The sequence below is a fragment of the Thamnophis sirtalis genome, unplaced genomic scaffold (assembly GCF_051295495.1).
Source record: "Thamnophis sirtalis isolate CommonGarterSnake01/CBP01778 unplaced genomic scaffold, rThaSir2_p1.2 scaffold_10, whole genome shotgun sequence".
Taxonomy (NCBI): domain Eukaryota; kingdom Metazoa; phylum Chordata; class Lepidosauria; order Squamata; family Natricidae; genus Thamnophis; species Thamnophis sirtalis.
Window position 1 is genome coordinate 56111752 of NW_028261390.1, and position 18200 is coordinate 56129951.

Genomic DNA, 18200 nt, shown 5'->3' on the forward strand with positions numbered 1-18200 from the left:
GTGGTTTCTTGAATGTACACTTGGAGAGGTGATTTGATTTCTGTAACCCTGATTCGTAGAGACTTTGGAAGAAGTGCTTTGTTTTCGTTTTGTTCAACTTGTGTTGCCGTAAGAAAGATTTGTTTTTTACTCCGTTATCTCGTCAGAGACTGTATTTATGTTATTTTTGGGCTCGCAGCCAGTTTGAGCCGAGAACTGATAAAGAGAGTTCCTTTTAAGTTTGTCTGCCTGCCATCTGTTTAACGAGCGGAGAAGGGGGGACAGAACAGGGATGTAAAAAAAACACCCCATGATTTGATAAATGGAATCATAGTGCAATTATAATTAGTAGGCAGTCAATTACTAAAGTGAAAAAGACATTTAAAAGTTCTATTTTTCTATGATAGTATGCTGATATCCACAATTACACATATATAGATGGTCCTCGCTTAGTGACTGATTCGTACAGTGACTAACTGCAATTACAAAGGTGATGAACAAGTAACTTTGGACCAATTCTCTCATATATAACCTTCACATCTCTGTAAAGCAAAGAAAAGCTGAAGAAATAGCAAAAGCAGAGTATCTGTTTCAGTTAGCACCCACTTTGCTTAACAACAGAGTTGCAGTTCCCAATTGTGGTCCCTGAATGAAAACTACCTGCATTGCAATTTTTAGATGGATTAAAAGTTAATTGCTTACACAATAAGCTCTATAAATATGTATCCATCTCTTTTAAAAAAGATTTACTAAAACTTGATGCAATCTTATTTGCTATAACTTATTAGGGAGATAATCCTTTATTCTAGCCAGTGTGTTCCTCTTCCCCTCAACAATATTAGGGGTTAAAATTAAATCCTTGAATAGCACTAATGAGATAGAAATGTCATTTCACTGAATAAGGTCATTTTCTTTCTCTCTTTATATCATACACTAGACAAGCTGTGGCCCTTTGGGTCTTTGTTTCAGAGATATTTCTTTACCTAAACAAAGAAATACCTAAAAGGAAGTGGCATCAGAAGTAACTTCTGAATTCCTGACAGCTTCCCCATTCAATTTCCTTGTGGGAAACTGGCAGGGAACATTGAAACCTTCCCTCCCTGTTATGCTATCATTACTTCTCCCCACCCACCCCTCTCGAATTCCTGCAAGCTTTCCCACTTACTTTGCTTGTAAGAAGCTTTCAGGGGAGCTTCTGTTAGTGGGAAAGCCAGCAGTAAGTGAGTAAATCAAAAGCCAGCAGGTAGGCAAGTGGCTCTGCTGGGTAAGAAAGAGAGCAAAGGGATGCATAGGAATATGGGTTGGGAAGGGCATGCAGAAGTGCATGAGGGGTGCTGTGCAGGCCATGGAGGGTATATGCTGTGGGTGGGAAGGGCGCATGGGGGTATGCAAGAGGTGGTGCATGGGTTTGGGTAAGGTGCAAGGGGGCAGCATGAGCCAAGAGTGAAGGGTGATTGGAAAAATAAAGAGATGCCATGCAGGCTGGGGAGGACATGTAGAGAAGATGTGGGTTGGAAAGGGTGCCTGCGGGTATATGGGAGTGCATGAGAGGTACTAGACAGGTGAGAAACAGTGTGTGGGAAGCAGCACAAGTCCATAAGGGTGTATGAGGGTGTCTAAGAGGTGCCGCATGAGTCAGGGAAAGCACATGGGGGATTGCAACAGTTAAAAATTGTGCGTATGGGTGCAAGAGGTGCCACGTGGTTCTGGAAAGGTGCAAGTTGGGGGAAGCATGCATGGACCAGAAATGATGTGTAGGGGTTCCTTCTTCCATGTTCCTCTCTGTTTCTTTGTCTCTTCTCCTTCCCCTTCCCTTCCCTTTCCTTCCGAGCAGGCAAGTGGTGGTTGTTGCTGTGGAGCATGAAGGATTACAAGAATGGCTGGAAAATTGTCACAGAATGTTGGGAATGAGGATATGTGTCTGCTGCAGTAGTCCGGCAACTAAGGAAATCACAAATTTCCCAAATTTCATTCCATTCAGAGTCATGGGTCCCAGATTTTGAATGCATTTTGTAAGCCCATTTGATTCAACAACTGTTGTCCTATGGCAGTGATGGCGAACCTTTTTGGCACCGAGTGCCTAAACTGGAATGTGCGCCAGAGCCCTGGAAACTGGAAGATCAGCTGACCGGTGCATAGATGCGTGCCAGCCAACTGGTTTTCTGGTTGCCAGTGCACTCATGTGTGCTGGCAAGCTGGTCTTTGTGCACAACAGAGCCCCAGAAACTCAAAGACCAGCTGGCCAGCTGGTGTGCATGGATGCTGACCATGTGGTCTTCTGATTTCCGGCGTGCACATGTGCTCCAGCCAGCTGGTTTTCACATGTGCCCGAGCCCCGGAAACTCAAAGATCAGGTGGCCAGACTGTGTATGCACTGGCCCTGGTCTTTGGGTTTCTGGCCCTCCAACACGCGCAAAGAACAGCTGGTATGCTGGAAATCAGAAGAGCAGTTGACAACAGCACACCTACCCACAGAAAGGGCTCTGTGTGCCATCTCTGAGACGCGTGCCATTATGGCCCTAGGGTATCTTGTTTTGCCCAGTTACAAGTTATAGAAACAAGAATTCTAGCAACATATAGGTAATCTGAACTGAGTTGAGCAAGGCAGTCTAAAAAAAGACTCATTCTCAGAATGCATGTAGTTTCTCTGTTCTGAAATAAATTAGTATAAATTTTAAGACTGTAAAACTATCTGCAGATTTAGGAACTGTAATTTATGAATAAGAAACCTAGCTGATCTCAAATAAACTCCAAAGCGTGGGTCAGACATCTTTACTATTGATGATAAAAAAAAAGTTCCAGACTTGGAGGGCCGGAACAAAAAATCCAGAAGATGGCAATAACATCCTATATTATAGCCAAGAAAACTACACAGATGTGTACATGTAATCATCAGGAATTGAGCTTGATTCAAAAGAATCTTGACTTTCCTCTTAATGGAAAACTCCTCCAAGGACAGTAGTGAGTATAATGGGCCAAAAAAGAAAAAACATGTTTGTTTGAACTTTATTAAGATAAATTGATTAGGACTACTACTGACATTTTGTACTAAATATATTGATTACTACACTGCATGAAAACTCTCCAATTTGTATTTTAATTTGTATTTTATCATCCGCTGGCCGTTTTTAACACTGCAATGTAAGAAGGTATTCTGGAATTGCCCCGGCCTTCTACCAAGTACTATTTGAGCAACATTCCAAATACTAGGAGAGAGGATAATTTATTCATACCATACACATACAGAGCAACCAGAGAGAATCTGAGAATTCCTGGGATCCTGAGTGCATTATAAACAAATATCTAACTAAAATAAAAAAACAAACCTTTCTATTAGCATTATTCATTATTTGTAGTGGTTTACATGCTCCTTCCTCCTTCAAATCAGAGCTACATGCATTAATAAATATTAAAGCTAACAAAATAAAACACATGCAGTGTCTGAACTGAATAAATATTTCCTTCCTGAATTGCAATGATGGGAGTTAACAGAAGCAGTGAGGACACACAAAAAAAAATAACTAAAAAAAAAGCCGGGCTCAGACAGTATACCTGTAGAATTTTATAAAAATATTCAAGAGCCAATAGAAACAGTGATCTTAGATTTATTTAATGAAGCGCTTGCAGAAGTGAAAATACCAAAATCATGGAGGGAAGCATATATAACACTGATACCCAAAGAGGATTTGGACCATCAACAAATAAAGAATTATAGACCAATTTCTTTACTAAAAGCAAATTTTCACATCAATAATGGCAGAACAAATAAAAAATATTAAATGAAATTATACACACAGACCAAAATGGTTTCTTGCCAAAACGTCAGCTAAAGAATAATATGCGAGTAATTATGAACACATAACACAATTAAAATATTATGAAGAGAACCCAGGGAAAGAGTTACCCTGGTCTTTTTAGACGCTCAAAAGGCATTTGACAATTTAAATTGGCAGTTCACCATTACACAGTTAAAAAAGATGAAATTTGCAGATAATTTTATAAAAATGACAGAAACAATATATTTGGCTCAGACAGCAAAAGTAATGACAAATGGGGACACCACAGAAGAATTTAAAATCTACAAGGGAGTGAGACAAGGATGTCCATTCTCACCCTTATTATTTATATTAACACTGGAGGTTCTATTACTAGAAATTAGAAACAATAAGGAAATAAGGGGTTAAAAATAAAAAAGAAGGAATACAAAATGCAGGCATTCGCAGATGACATGGTATTCATATTAGAGGAGCCACTAGAAACTAATCCAAAATATAGAAGAATTCAGTAATGTAGCGGGACTTAAAATTAACAAGAATAAAGCAAAGATTATTATGAAAAATCTTACCAAAAAGCAAGTGCAAGAATTAGAGGAAATTATGGGAATGCAGATAGTAAAAATGGTAAAATATTTAGGAATTTGGCTGATAGGGAAATGTTCAATAATTAAGGAAGATAATTATGAGAAAATAATTCAGAAAATTAAAAAAAAGATTTGGAGAATTGGAGGAAACTGCAAATATCATTAATGGGAAGAATTGCCATAGTTAAAATGAATGTCTTAGCTAAAGTTTTGTTCCTATTTCAAGTGGTACCAATAATCCTAGGAAAAAACTTTTTCACAGATTTAAATAAACTAATAGCACAATTCATCTGGTTAGGGAAAAACCCACGAATTAAATTAAAACTCCTACAGGACAGTAGAGAAAAAGGAGGTTTTGGACTCCAGATTGGGAACTTTATTACCAAGCAAAAGCTGTCACCTGAATAAGAGATTGGATTAACTTTAAGAATAGGAGAATACTAACATTAGAAGGACATAATTTAGAATTGGATTTGCACGCCTTTATTTAGGACGGGAAAGACAAAACCCACAGCTACTTTCAAAGACATCGAATTAGAATTGCCCTACTTCAAATTTGGTCAAAAATTAAAAGAAAACATTATAACAAAATCCCAATTTGGCTATCCACTATGGAAGCATTGATCTATCGAAATGTATTGGACATAAATAAAATAATAAGATACGAAGACATATTAGACAATCAAGAGAGGTTAAAAACAAGACAAGAATTGAAAGATGAGGGAATAGATATAGATTGGTGGCCATATCTACAAATACAGGCGAGATATAAAAAAGACAGAGAAAGAGATGGATTCTATAAACAGCCACAGGAGTTAGATAAAATTCTACAGGAAACCAAAGTAAAATTGATAAAAAGATATATCATTATTTATTAAGATTCCAAATGGAAGAAGAAATTGTGAAAGAAACAATGATAACATGGGCAACAAATTTTGGGTATACTATAGAATTGGCAGAATGGGAAAAAATTTGGGAAACAAATTATAAATGGACGATGGCAACGGAATACAGAGAAAACATATATAAGATGTTCTACAGATGGCATCTCCCACCGCCGAGAATTGCAAAAATTTAATTCCCTACTTTTTCCTTCTTTTTTTTGTAAACTATTTTTTGTTGTTGTTGTTAGGGTTGAATATATGCTTTGGTTTTGTTTCCTTTTCTTTGTTTTATTATTTTATTTTTTATGACAAAACAATACATTAATAACAATTGATATATTTATTTATTATCCCATCTATTATTTTTATAAATAACTTAAGGCAAAGAAGATACCTAATATTCCTTCCTCCTTCTATTTTCCCGACAAAAATAACAACTTATTGTGGTGAGTTGGACTTAGAGAAACTGACTGGTCCATTCACCCAGCTGGCTTTCATGCCTATGGCTGGACTAGAACTCAGTCTTCTAGATCAAATTTACCTACTTATTGTAACATACTATTCACAAATAGAATTGGATGAAGTTCATCCACTGTTTTTGAACATGTGCACACTTATTTAATACAAGTATGAAATTATTTAATACTTGTATGAAATACAAGTCTAATTTACATAAGCAAAACATCAAGTCACAATAAACATACAACTGTAGTTTCAGAAAACAGACTGTAAGTTCAGGAAATTTGTTTATGTGTGTGTGTATTGTTGGAATACAGCGTTCCTGTATTTTGTATAACAACTACAGCAGTATTCAGTAGGTATAGATATACAGTATGTTCTTCAAACAGTAGATGGCAGTGTTTGTTCGTACTTGTATCTATGGGAGGGGTCCCCCCAATCCGTGGAACCCCCAATCCATGGACTTGCACTGGTCTATGGCATGCCAGAAACTGGGGCACACAAACAAGTGAATCCCCATCTATGGGATTCAGGCAGCACACGAAACACCTCCTCTGATCCGTGGAAAAACCTCTCTCATTGGGTGGTCAGTAGCACTAGGTTTCCCCACCCTGAAATACCTCATGTGCACTTAACAACCTGAGCTTTCGATTAGTGAATGCATTGGGTAAATCAGGGAAGAATGAATGTAATTGGCAAATGTACATTTTGTAAGTCAAGGACTACCTGTATGTTTGTGTACATATCTTATCTAATGTTAACTAAAACAACAGAGAACCAATCTAAATAATACATTAAGTATATGAATGTATTTTACACATAAAGTTTTTAAAGAGTAGAGATTATGATGTCGACTGAAGGAGGACCTTGTCAATTTGGAACATTTGTTATGTATATAACAGTGAGAAAACATTTTTGCTCAGCAGGAGGTATTTATTCTCTATAAAAAACAATAGGCCTCTTGAACAGAATTTCAGAATGTGTGTGTGTGAGTGAGACGGTGGCAACAATAAACCTCAAAGATATATGGGAATAAAGTAAAGGTAAAGTTTGCCCTGTCTAGCTGTGTCTGACTCTAGGGAGTGGTGCTCATCTGTGTTTCTTATCTGAGGCGTTGTCCGAAGACATTCCTGTGGTCATGTGAATTCTTGATGGAGTGTGGCTGTGGGTTTGTGGGCTGTTGCTATTTCTAAAGGTTGGAAAATTCTGGCTGTCATTTCTGACACCCCTTTTGTGTATGGTAGGGTTAGTTTTTCCATGTTCATTGATTGTGTGGTGCATTGTGGTTTGGGTGCTGTGTGTCAGAATGCAAAGGATAGCCATTGTGAAGAGAGACATTAAGCAGTCATTTCTCTTCTGCTTTTCTTGGTGCTGGAGAGTGTCCTAGCCCTTCTGAAGAGGGTCTGGACATAGCTTCTTTTGTGTGTGATGGGATGGTTGCTTGCAAAGCTGAGGTTCTGGTCCGTGTGAGTGGGTATGTGTAGACATGGGTTTCCAGTTCTCCGTTGTGTAATCTCCTTATGTCGATGTTGAGGAATGCAACTCTTTTGTTTGTTTCCTCTTCATGTGTGAATTTGATCATGGGAAATATGCTATTGAGTAGGTGATGTGTTTCTTCAATTAGTGTTTGACGGTGACAAAGGTGTCATTGACATAGCATCTCCAAAATTTTGGTTGGTTGGTGAGTAGAGCTATGGATTCGCATTGTTGCATGACTGCATCTGCAATTAGGCCTGATATGGGTGATATCACTGGGGTACCTTATACTTGCTTATAGATTTTCCTGTTCAACTGGGTTGGCATCATCTTTGTCAGTATAGTGTTTAGTGAGTAAATGGTGCATGGTTTAGCCATACATCAGGTCAATGTCAATTGAAGTGAAGATGCAGTGACATCTAAGGAGACCATGATTTTTTCTTTGTTGATTTTGTGTGCTTAATGGTTAAATTGTTCTGGGGAGTTTATTGAATGGGTTGGACAGGTGTCTTGAGTTCCCTCTGCAGGGTTTTTGTACATTGGTATTCTAGATAGAGACACAATTGGGCATCAGGTTCTTGTGTATTTTTCTTGTGTATTTTGGGGATCTGTAGGGTGTGGCAGAATCTTGTGATTGCATGTGCTTTCACTGTAGTAGATGTTTTTCTTTTTCCATTTCCTTAGGCTATCTTTTATTTTGTTCTCTAGCTGTTTTGTCAGATCATCATGGATTATTTGAAAGGTTTTGGTGTTGTTTTATTGTTTTTTTGGCTTTGCTGATATAGTCAGTTTTGTCCATTACTACAGTCAGTCTCCTGGTAGAAATGTTTTCATCTGGTTTCTCTAGGGTTCTCTTCTCCTTTAGGCTGAATATTTTGTTGTGCCTGTTGTGTTGGATGTTGGGGGTGATTCTTTACCTGATGTCTTCTCATATTTCTTCGTCCAGGTGGTTCATTTTTAGAATAGATTTGAGATTGGCTAGGAATTCAATGGGCTCAGCGTCTTTGTGGTTGAAATTGAGGCTGTGTGTCACAAGACCCATCCCAAGATCCTTACTTGTGACCTACACCTGACCCATCACAAGACCCTGACCTGACATAACCCTCTTCTGAACTACAAGACCTACAGACCACACAAAGCCCTTCTAAACAGAAGAATACTTACACTGACATTCGCTAATCTCCACTGAAGTTGTTACCTAGCCTGATAACAAAACATTTGGAAACCAATCCACAAGCTTGGAGAAGGAACCTCTACCCTCATCATCCACCTGAACTACAGATATTTGCCACCATTGCAAATAATTAAAAATTTCTTCTATGTACTGTAAGTTGAAGGGATTGAAGTTATGTATGGGGGCTTCTGCTACTGACAAAGAGTTGCCAATGAGCTATGCTAATAAACATGGCAGTCTAGAAAGGCAGGTGGATCAGAATGTTCCTTGAATATTTGGTAAAACCTTGTATATTTGGTAAAAGCTTTTAAAACTGTCTTCTTTCTTTTCTTTATCCTTATAACTTATTCTGATTTTTTTAAATTGTTGCAATGAAATCCTGGCAGCTGTTTGATTGATACTTGGTAATGTTTATGTCCTCTAATAGGTATATAATTTTAATATGAATTAAAATGATTAATGCAATAGCTGAAGGCATTTTGATGATTCTGAATCAAAATGAATAAATTTTGAATAAATCATTTATTAAACTGAATTTTTAATATATTTAAATTTACATTTATCTTCAAATGACAAGTGGAACTTCGCTACAGCTGAACCTTAAATTGAATCAATATTGGTTGATTCACACACCTTTTGTGACCCGACAAATGCACGCATGACAAAAGCGTGCCAACAAAACCGCGGTGCTAAAACCGCGACGTCATCAACGTGCTGCCAACAGCGAGCCGACAGAAGCGCGATTTAATTTAAGGTAAGGGTTAGGGTTAGGTTTACAGCACGCTCCTGTTGGCGCGCTGTTGTTGGCACGCTTCAGCGCTCATTCATCCACGCAGTTTAGAACTCGTGGTTTTGTCACCGCAGTTTAGTCGTGCACGCTTCTGTCGTTCGCCCTTTTGTCGGTGAACCCACACCCTTCTACCTACTTATGTATATTTCTCTATTTCTCTGCCTGATGATCTGCAGACAGCATTCTGCTTAATACCACTGAACAGAACAGAACAAATAAGTACATGGACTGTTAATCCTTTGATGTATTGCAAACTATGAACACAGAACATCACAGATGAGCATTTGTAAAATTGAAGCAAAAAAGGAAATTACACACGAACTGTCATCCATAACCATCAACTGCAAAATGTAACACATTTCAACTTTATGAGGAGAATCAGGATGAGATAACAAGAATGAATCAGTCTGTAGTAACACATGCATCTACAAGACATTTATATTTTACTTTTGTTTACATAATCCATGGTGGTATAGCATGAAAGAATCCTGAGCATTTCAAAACATTTAAGAACAGATCTTAAACAATTATTAAGCTGTATACATACTTGAACAAATGTGCACACACAGAAACAATATCACAGTAATGGAGGGGAAAAGAAGAATTCAAAAACACATAGCATATGTTTAAAACAGGAGGCTTCAACGAGAGATGATAATACAGTATGTCACATTAAGGAAAGTACATCAAAGCATAGTTGTCAGAAAGAAATACGAAAGTGTTTTGTTAAATATACTCTGTCTGCAGCATAAATCAGAGTAAAAAGCATGATACACATATATACGCACACAATATACAATTTCTAAACTAAATTGGAGTAATATGGAAGACAGGCTTGAAAGAAAAAAGTACAGGTAGTCCTTGGCTTACAACATTTAGTGACTGTTCAAAGTTACAACAGCACTGAAAAAAGTGACTTATAACTGTTTTTCACAGTTACGATCCTTGCCACATCCCCATAATCATGTTATCGAAATTCAAATGCTTGGCAACTGTTCATATTTAAGATCATTGCTTTGTCCCAAGGTTCAGTGATAACCTTTTATGACCTTCTGACAAGCAAAGTTAATGGGGAAACTACCGTATTTTTTGGAGTATAAGACGCACTGGAGTATAAGACGCACCAAGATTTTGAAGAGGCAAATTAAAAAAAAAGTTTTTGCATTCTGCAGACCTCCCCAAAATGGCCTGTTTTTTGTGAAAACGGGCCAGTTTTTTTTCAATAAAAGGACATGCATGGCCTTTAGGAGGCTTATAAAGTGCTCCTGGGGACTGGGAGGGGGTGGGAATTGAGCAAAATACAGCCCATTTTTCACTCATTTCTGCTCTTCTCAGCCCCCAGGGGACTCTAGAAGCCTCCTAAAGGCTATGCATGGTCATTTTGGTGAAGGGGGTGGGGTTTCAGGAGGCAAAAAATGCTGTGTTCAGTGTATAAGACACACCCAGATTTTCAGCCTCTTTTTTGAGGGAAAAAGGTGCGCCTTATACTCCAAAAATATGGTAGATTCACTTAACAACCGGGTTACTAACTTATAAGTTGAAGCTAAACTTATAGTTTAAAACAATGGCAAGAAAGGTCGTAAAATGGGGCAAAACTCACTTAACAAATGTCTCAGTTAACAACAGAAATTTTGGGTACTATTGTGGTCATAAGTTGAGAACTACCTGTAGTAATATTCTGGGAGTTTATTGCAGACTACCTATACAGATGTTGGTTGACTACGCTTTCCCAGGTATATCATAGTGACAATATAAATAGAAATGTAACTGCCAAAAGTAAGAAGCCCAACAAATTCCTATCTCATGTAAGAACTTTTATCTGCAAAGCAGATCTGAGAAATTAAAAATCTGTTACTTTTCTTCTAACAAATCTGGAATACCACAGGCACAATATACTTTGACTACTGCTAAGCATTTCACAAAGTCATTCATGATATCATTAATAATAAATAGTAAAATATGAGCTACATAATATTACAGTAAGAAGTTTATAACTAGTTAAATTACTCCATACAGGAAGTACTTAAAATAATGTATGAATAGCTTCTCATTAGATTGGAGAACAGTAGTGACTAGAAGATTCAAGGGTTTTGTTAAACAGGCTTAAACAGTGGGCCAAAATCAACAGGATAAAAATTAACTGAACTATAAAGTGCTATGTCTGGGAAGAAAAAAATAAAGCTCTATGGTGGAGAATATATGGTAATACATGTGAAAGGGATCTGTACATTTTAACAGATCATAAGTTGAACATGAGATACTGATGCAAAATTGCTAAAGAGACAAATAGTCTTTGGGGATGTATTAACTGCAATATGGAGCCCAGATTACAGCAGATAAAGAACGTGGGTCCTTACCTGAACGTTTCTTTTCAGTAGAATTGAGGGAGGGGCTACGCATGGGTATTCTCAAAGCCTGATTGGTTCAAAGACTGAGGGGAATTTCTTTTAATATCCTCCTTTCCCTGTTGGTTCCCAATTTCCTCGAGGTCGAATAATGCATGACAAAGGCTGAAAAACAGAACAGAGAGACCACTCGACTGCCCTTCACCCCTCCTGACTAGCTACAACTAATGCTGAACTAGAGGGGATGTAGCCCCTCCCTCAATTCTACCAAAAATAAATGTTCAGGTAAGGACCAACATTCTTTTTCCAGTAGAATTGAGGGAGGGGCTATGAGTGGGATGTACCCAAGCTCTATCGCAGGGAGGAATACTCAAGACCCTAGGGGGAGGGGCAGCTGCTGGCTACCTGCTAGAGAACCCTGCGCCCAAGGATGCCTCCGCAGATGTAAAAGTATCCAGATGATAGTGTCGGATAAAGGGTGTTGGGGACGACCAGGTGGCAGCCCGGCAAATGTCCTCGAATGGGGCTCTCGTGACCCACGCTGCTGTAGTAGTGGTGCTCCGTGTGGAGTGGGCCATGATCCCCGTGGGAGGAGTCTGGCCTAAGGACTCATAGGCAGTAGAGATGGCTTGCTGTAATCACCTGCCAATTGTGGCAGATAAGACCCTGGCCCTCAGAGAACCAGGCTGAAAGGAAATGAAGAGGGCCTCAGACTTGCGGATAGTTGACGTGCGCCTGAGATAAATGCGCAGAGTGCAGTGAACATCTAATAGGTGCCAAAGGCATTTCCTCTCGTGGGAGGGAGCTGGACAAAAATTAGGGAGAATGACTTCCTGCGCTTGGTGGAAGGGGGAATTGACCTTTGGGAGGAAAGTGGGGTCCAGGCACAGGACCACTCTATCCTGGTGGAAGTGATATAGATCGTCTTTGGATGACAGGGCCCCCAGCTCAGAAATGCGCCGGGTGGATGTCACAGTGACAAGGAATGCTATCTTCAGGGATAGGAACCTGAGGTGGACCATCCACAATGGTTCAAAGGGAGTCCTTGTCGAAGTCCTTAGAACTAGGGGCAGGTCCCATGTAGGAAACCTATGGACTGGGGAAGGCCGAAGCTTAGCTGCTCTCTTCAAGAATCTTTTGACCAGAGGGAGGTGAGAGGGGGGAATGGCTGTTCCCGGCAAGGACCAAGGACAGGGTAGCCACCTGACATCGCAGGACAATAGTGGGAGAGACCCCCATCCAACACTTTTTGCAGAAATTCAAGTATCTGAGCAACCGAAGCTTCAGTCGGACAGATATTGAGCGGGCTGCACCATTTCATGAACGTCGACCATGTGGAATTATAAATTCCCGTGGTTGACGGTCATCTGGAGGCCTCAATGGTGACGATGACCCAAGAGGACAGGTATGTGTTCCTCAGGAGGCTCCACAAGTGCCAGGCGGTCAAGTGGAGCCACTGGGGCTCTGGGTGGATTAGGACCCCATGGCACAAGGGGATCTCCTCTGAATGACTCCTCCATGGGGGAGAGATGGAGAGCTGGACAAGGTCCGCAAACCAAGGCCATCTGGGCCAATGAGGAGCTACTAGAATGATGTCTGCCCTCTTAACTACTACCTTCCTAAGGGTCCCCGGGATGAGTGGGAGAGAGGGAAAGGCATAAAATAGGCCGGTGGCCATCTGCTCCTGAGGGCGTCCGTTCTTTCCATGCTCCAAAGCCAGGAAGAGTGAGAAGAATCTCGGAAGTTGAGTGTTCACTGGGGTTGTGAATAAGTCCACTAGGGGCGTGCCGAATCGGTGACAGATCTTTTGGAATAGTTCGGCTGGAGCTGCCACTCGCCGTAGTTGACTGTCACACAGCTTAGCCAGTTTGCCTGGTGGTTTTCTGTGCCCGAGATCTGCTCCGACACCACTGATGCTAAGTGTCTGTCCGCCCACGATCCGAGCTTCAGAACCTCCAGCCATAGGCTCCTGGAGTGTGTGCCTCCCTGATGGTTTACATGAGCTTTTGTGGCACCGTTGTCTGTCAGGAGGAGCACGTGTCAGCCGGCAATCGAGTCCTTGAAGTGTTGGAGGGCTAGGCGAGTTGCCTTTAGCTCTAGCCAGTTTATGTTGTGGTGCAGGTCTAAGATCGTCCATTGATCCTGTGCCAACTTGGAGTCCATCAGGGGCCCCCAACTGAACAAGCTCGCGTCCGTTGTGATCGTAACTCAGTCTGTCTCCCAGGACTCGGATCTGCGTCGCAGGGCCGGAGACAGCCACCACCTCAGGGACAGACGTACTTCCGCTAGCAAAGGAATTGTCTTTAAGGAGTTGCTCATTCGTTTGTGCGGGTATGGGATGAGAGCACATTGAAGAGTCCTGGAATGTAGGCGGGCCCAGGGCACTATTCCTATGCATGATACCATCTTGCCTAGAAGGCGGGTCAATGTCAGGATGGAAACTGGCCGACTTGTGCATATGTGATGCACCAGCAATTGAAGACTGGTGAGACTGGGGAAAGATGGACCAGTCCGCCTCTGAGTCTATCACCACCCCCAGATGAAGGATTTCAGTTGCTGACGAGAGATGACTTTTGGGAAAGTTGACGGAGAATCCCAGGGACTGCAGTGTCTGGATGGTCAGATGGAAGTTGTGAATCGCCTGTGCATGCGAGTGGGCCTGAAAGAGCACATCATCAAGGTAGCATTGGAGTCTCACTGGGGTGGGTCATAGGTGAGCCGCAAATGCTGCCAGGACCTTTGTGAAGGTGCGTGGGGCTGAGGCTAGGCCAAAGGGAAGGGCACGGTACTGGTAGTGGTGCCCCTTGTGGGAGAATCTCAGATATCTGCAATGGGCTTGCAGAATCGGGATGTGGCTTCCGTTAGGTCCACAGACCCTAGATAGTCCCCCCACCTGATCCCCTGGAGGATTTGAGGAAGGACATCTTGAATCATCTGTAGACCAGGTGGGAATTGAGACGTTTGAGGTCCAGAATTGCCCTCCATCCCCCCGCACTCTTCGGGACCACAAATAGGTTGGAGTAGTGACCCAGCCCATGTTCTGCCTTCGGAACCGGCTCCACTGCCCAAATGTCCAGCAGATGCTGGATGGTTAGAGTCATGAGGCAGCACTGGATCGGGTCCCGAGACGGAGGAAAGGCCCTGAAAAATGTTGGAAGCAGAGAGAGAAACTCCAGGCGCAGGCCGTTCCTGACAGTTGACCTGACCCAGGCGTCTGATGTTATCTAGCCTCACTGATTTGAGAACTGCTCCAGGCAGTCGCCTATGGGGAGACTCAGATTGGAGTCATTTCCCCTTGCAGAAGGGGTGCCCCCCCCACCAAGAAATGGCTGCCTTGTGTCACGGCCATGCAGGAGCTGATTTTGGCTGCTAAGGACCATTCCGATGCCTGCCAGCCGCGATTAGTGGCCGCAATGCAGGCCCAATGCTCCGGAAAATGGCCGCCTCCACGTGCGCAGAGAAAATGGCCACCGGAGACTCTCCTTGCCTCCAAACAGCTGCTGTTCATCTTTTCAAGCCACGGCTCGCTTTTTAAAGCTGTGGTTCGTCTTTGAAGTTGCGGACTGCTGCACTGCTTCTCCGCTCTTTCCGGCACTCTGCAGCTGTTCCCGTGGGGCTGCCTGAATGGAGACTATCACCCCTGCTTGCCCAGGGACCAGATAGAGCTCCTGAGGCCCCGAGGTAGGAGGAAATCGCCGGAGCGGCTCTCCTACCCTGATCTGAGACGGATGACCCTGTCTCTGAGGGCTGCAGCTCAATCCAATTTAGAATTTTAGAAGTAGAAGCCAATTAATCAAATTTTCAACAAGTATAATTTTCCAATACTTTTCCTCTAAGGGAACCAAAAGCCAGTGCTTGGACCAAAGACTGAGAGGAAACTGGGGACCAACAGGGAAAGGAGGATATTAAAAGAAATTTCCCTGTCTTTGGACCAATCAGGCTTTGAGAATACCCACACGTAGCCCCTCCCTCAATTTTACTGGAAAACTATCCTAATCTCCTTTGTTTCAGTCAGAACCCTTCCTGTCACTTTCATGAAATACTGTCATTAATTTTTGGTCCTGCCACTTAACAACAATAGAAGAAAACTGGAGTTTGGAAAAAGAATCATAAGATGAGGGGACAGACAGCTAAAACCTATGAAAAGACAAATGATTAAATGGATCTGATATGTTTAAGCTGCAGAAAAGAAGGCTGGAAGAAAATATGATAGCAGTTAGATACCTAAATGGTTGTCTTATAATGTAAAAGACAGATTGGACTTGTTCCCTCCTGTGCCAAGGAGGAAGAACAGAATCAGCAGGCTTTAAAGTTAGAAGGTCTTTAAAAAAGAGGCTTGAAAGGGCTTTATCCAAAAATCCTTAAAAGGCTCTGCATCAGGAGTGTCAAACTTAATTTCACTGAAAGCCTCATCAAGGTTGTGTTTTACCTCAGGGGCCGGGCAGACCATGGCCAGAGAGGCCGGGGATGCTTGAGGTGGCCTGAGTGCTCTGCTAGCGAAAATGGACTCATGAGCTGCGTTTTCAGCTGCAATGGCTTCCTGCAATCCTCTTCCAGTGAAAATGAAGCTCGAGACATGGCCTGTTTTCGGCTGCAACGGGCTCTTGCAAACCTCTGCGAGCAAAAATGGAGCTTGTGTGAGCCACACGTGGCCCCCTGAGCTCTGTTTTGCCTGGCAGAGACACCATGGGCCAATCTTTCGCTGTTTCCAGGGTCAGCTCTGCAGGCCAAATCAAAACACTCTGTGGGCCAAATGTGGCCTTGAGTTTGACATCTCTGCTCTACATCTAGCATCTGCTGGATTAGTACTTTTGATATAGTTTAACAACCCTCATCAGTAACACCATGCTGATAATATATGTTCAGTTTAATCTTCTCCACATATTATTACCAAGTCAAGTATCCATCATCTGGGACATCTGGGTTTTTGTTGTTGTTGTTGTTGTTAAAAGAAGAATTCTGCAGGTGTATGTTAAATTGTATTGAATTTTGTCTTCTAAGGAATTTTATGTAGATTTGATAAACATTTCTTCCATTCTGTCATCCAATTCATTAATAAACATACGGAGAATGATGGCCCCACAACCATGAGGCAGCCAACTCAATATTTTTATTCAGTTTAATAATAAATTATTAAAGTGCACTATTTGAACATGATTTTCAAATTAGCTATGTATCCACTTAACCGTCATTCCTCTTATATCTATTTTGCTAATCAGCATGACATATGATATCTTGTCAAATGCTTTCAGCATTTATCCAATCTAGTAAAGAAATATCAAAATAAAAAATGAGAGGGTTTTTTTTTGGTTAGATTTGTTCTATAACATCATGTTGGTCATTATGCATTATTTTATTGTCTGCCCTATAATCTTCTCAGATATCTAACAGACTGACTTGTCTGCATTTTGCTGATATCCCTTATTCCCCTTTTCGACAAATGGACAATATTTGTTTTCTCCAATTACTTAGCATTTCTAGGATTAATCAAAACATAACTTATAAAAGTTTGGCTGGTTCATCAATTAGTTCTTTTGATACATAAGATACATTAAGGTGGACCAGGAGAATTAAAATCATTGAAAGTAAAGAGATATCATTTCAGTGTGTTTATTCATTCCCAATTTCCTGCTGAAACCGATTTATTTCTTGTTAAATAAGAAATTCAGCAGTATTGCTTTTCTCCTTTGAAAGCTGTTACCAACTGATTTTCCTCACCGCAACTGTTTTGATCTTTAGATAGCCTTTTGGGTAGTCAATGAATCTCTGTTGTTCTCCATTTGTTTTCTTTTTACCAGAATGTTTTGCAAGTGCAACTTTAGTACATTTTCCTTTAGGAATTCCTAATTTCCTTGAGGCCCTTTTCACCTAAGTTCCTATACACCACTGCTGTGAATTTATTAAATCCACTTTTTCAGCCCAAGTTACATGTTTAATTATGTCAGGACTATTCAATAAAAGAAATTATAACATAATCAGATGTTCCCTACTAATTCCACGTCCTCAGCTAAGAAGCTTCTCTATGAATTAACTTTAGGTTAGGAACAGCTGATGTTCTTGTACATTTCTTCAAACTGGGCAGCAGAAAGCTACCAGCACGAGTCCAATTTCCTAGAAGGATCATGCTCAGACAAATTACTTTCCTACTGGATTTCAGTGAACAAATTATATTCAACTTACAAAAAAATTTTTAGTGGCCATTGAAAGTTATAACAACACGGAAAAAGTGTCTTGTGACTATTTTTCAAACCTAGAACTTTTGCACCATCCCCATGGTCATGTGATCAAAATTCAGACACTTGGCAACTGGTTCATATTTATGATAGTGGCAGTGTCCCTTTTGTGACTTCTGACAAGCAAGCTCAACAGGAAACCAGATTCAGTTAGCAATTGTGTTCCCAACTTAACAACTGCAGTAAGACTTAGCAACTGTGGCACGAAAGGCTGTAAAATGGGACAAAACTCACTTAACAACTATCTCACTTAGCAAAAAAAAATGTTGGGCTCAAGGATTACATGTAATTAAAGTTCCACATCAATTAAACTTTATGTCTCTTTGAAAGGTATGCAATTTGTTTTGGAACAAATCATTCGTATCTTCCTTTCTGATACCACTATTATTTAATTTCTGTTCTTTTCTCTACCTTTAACTATATTTAACTATTGCTTTTGCTTTGAACTTGGAAAATTGTCAGTTAATGATGCAATTAACAAATCTCACACTCAAGTGTAA

At 40.8% G+C, this 18200-nt stretch overlaps 1 protein-coding gene across 1 annotated transcript in view; it reads right to left on the reverse strand.

Annotated features, from left to right (window-relative positions):
• PDGFC (platelet derived growth factor C) overlaps positions 1–18200 on the reverse strand; it is a 123660-nt gene that overhangs the window by 48152 nt on the left and 57308 nt on the right. The window lies entirely within an intron of this gene.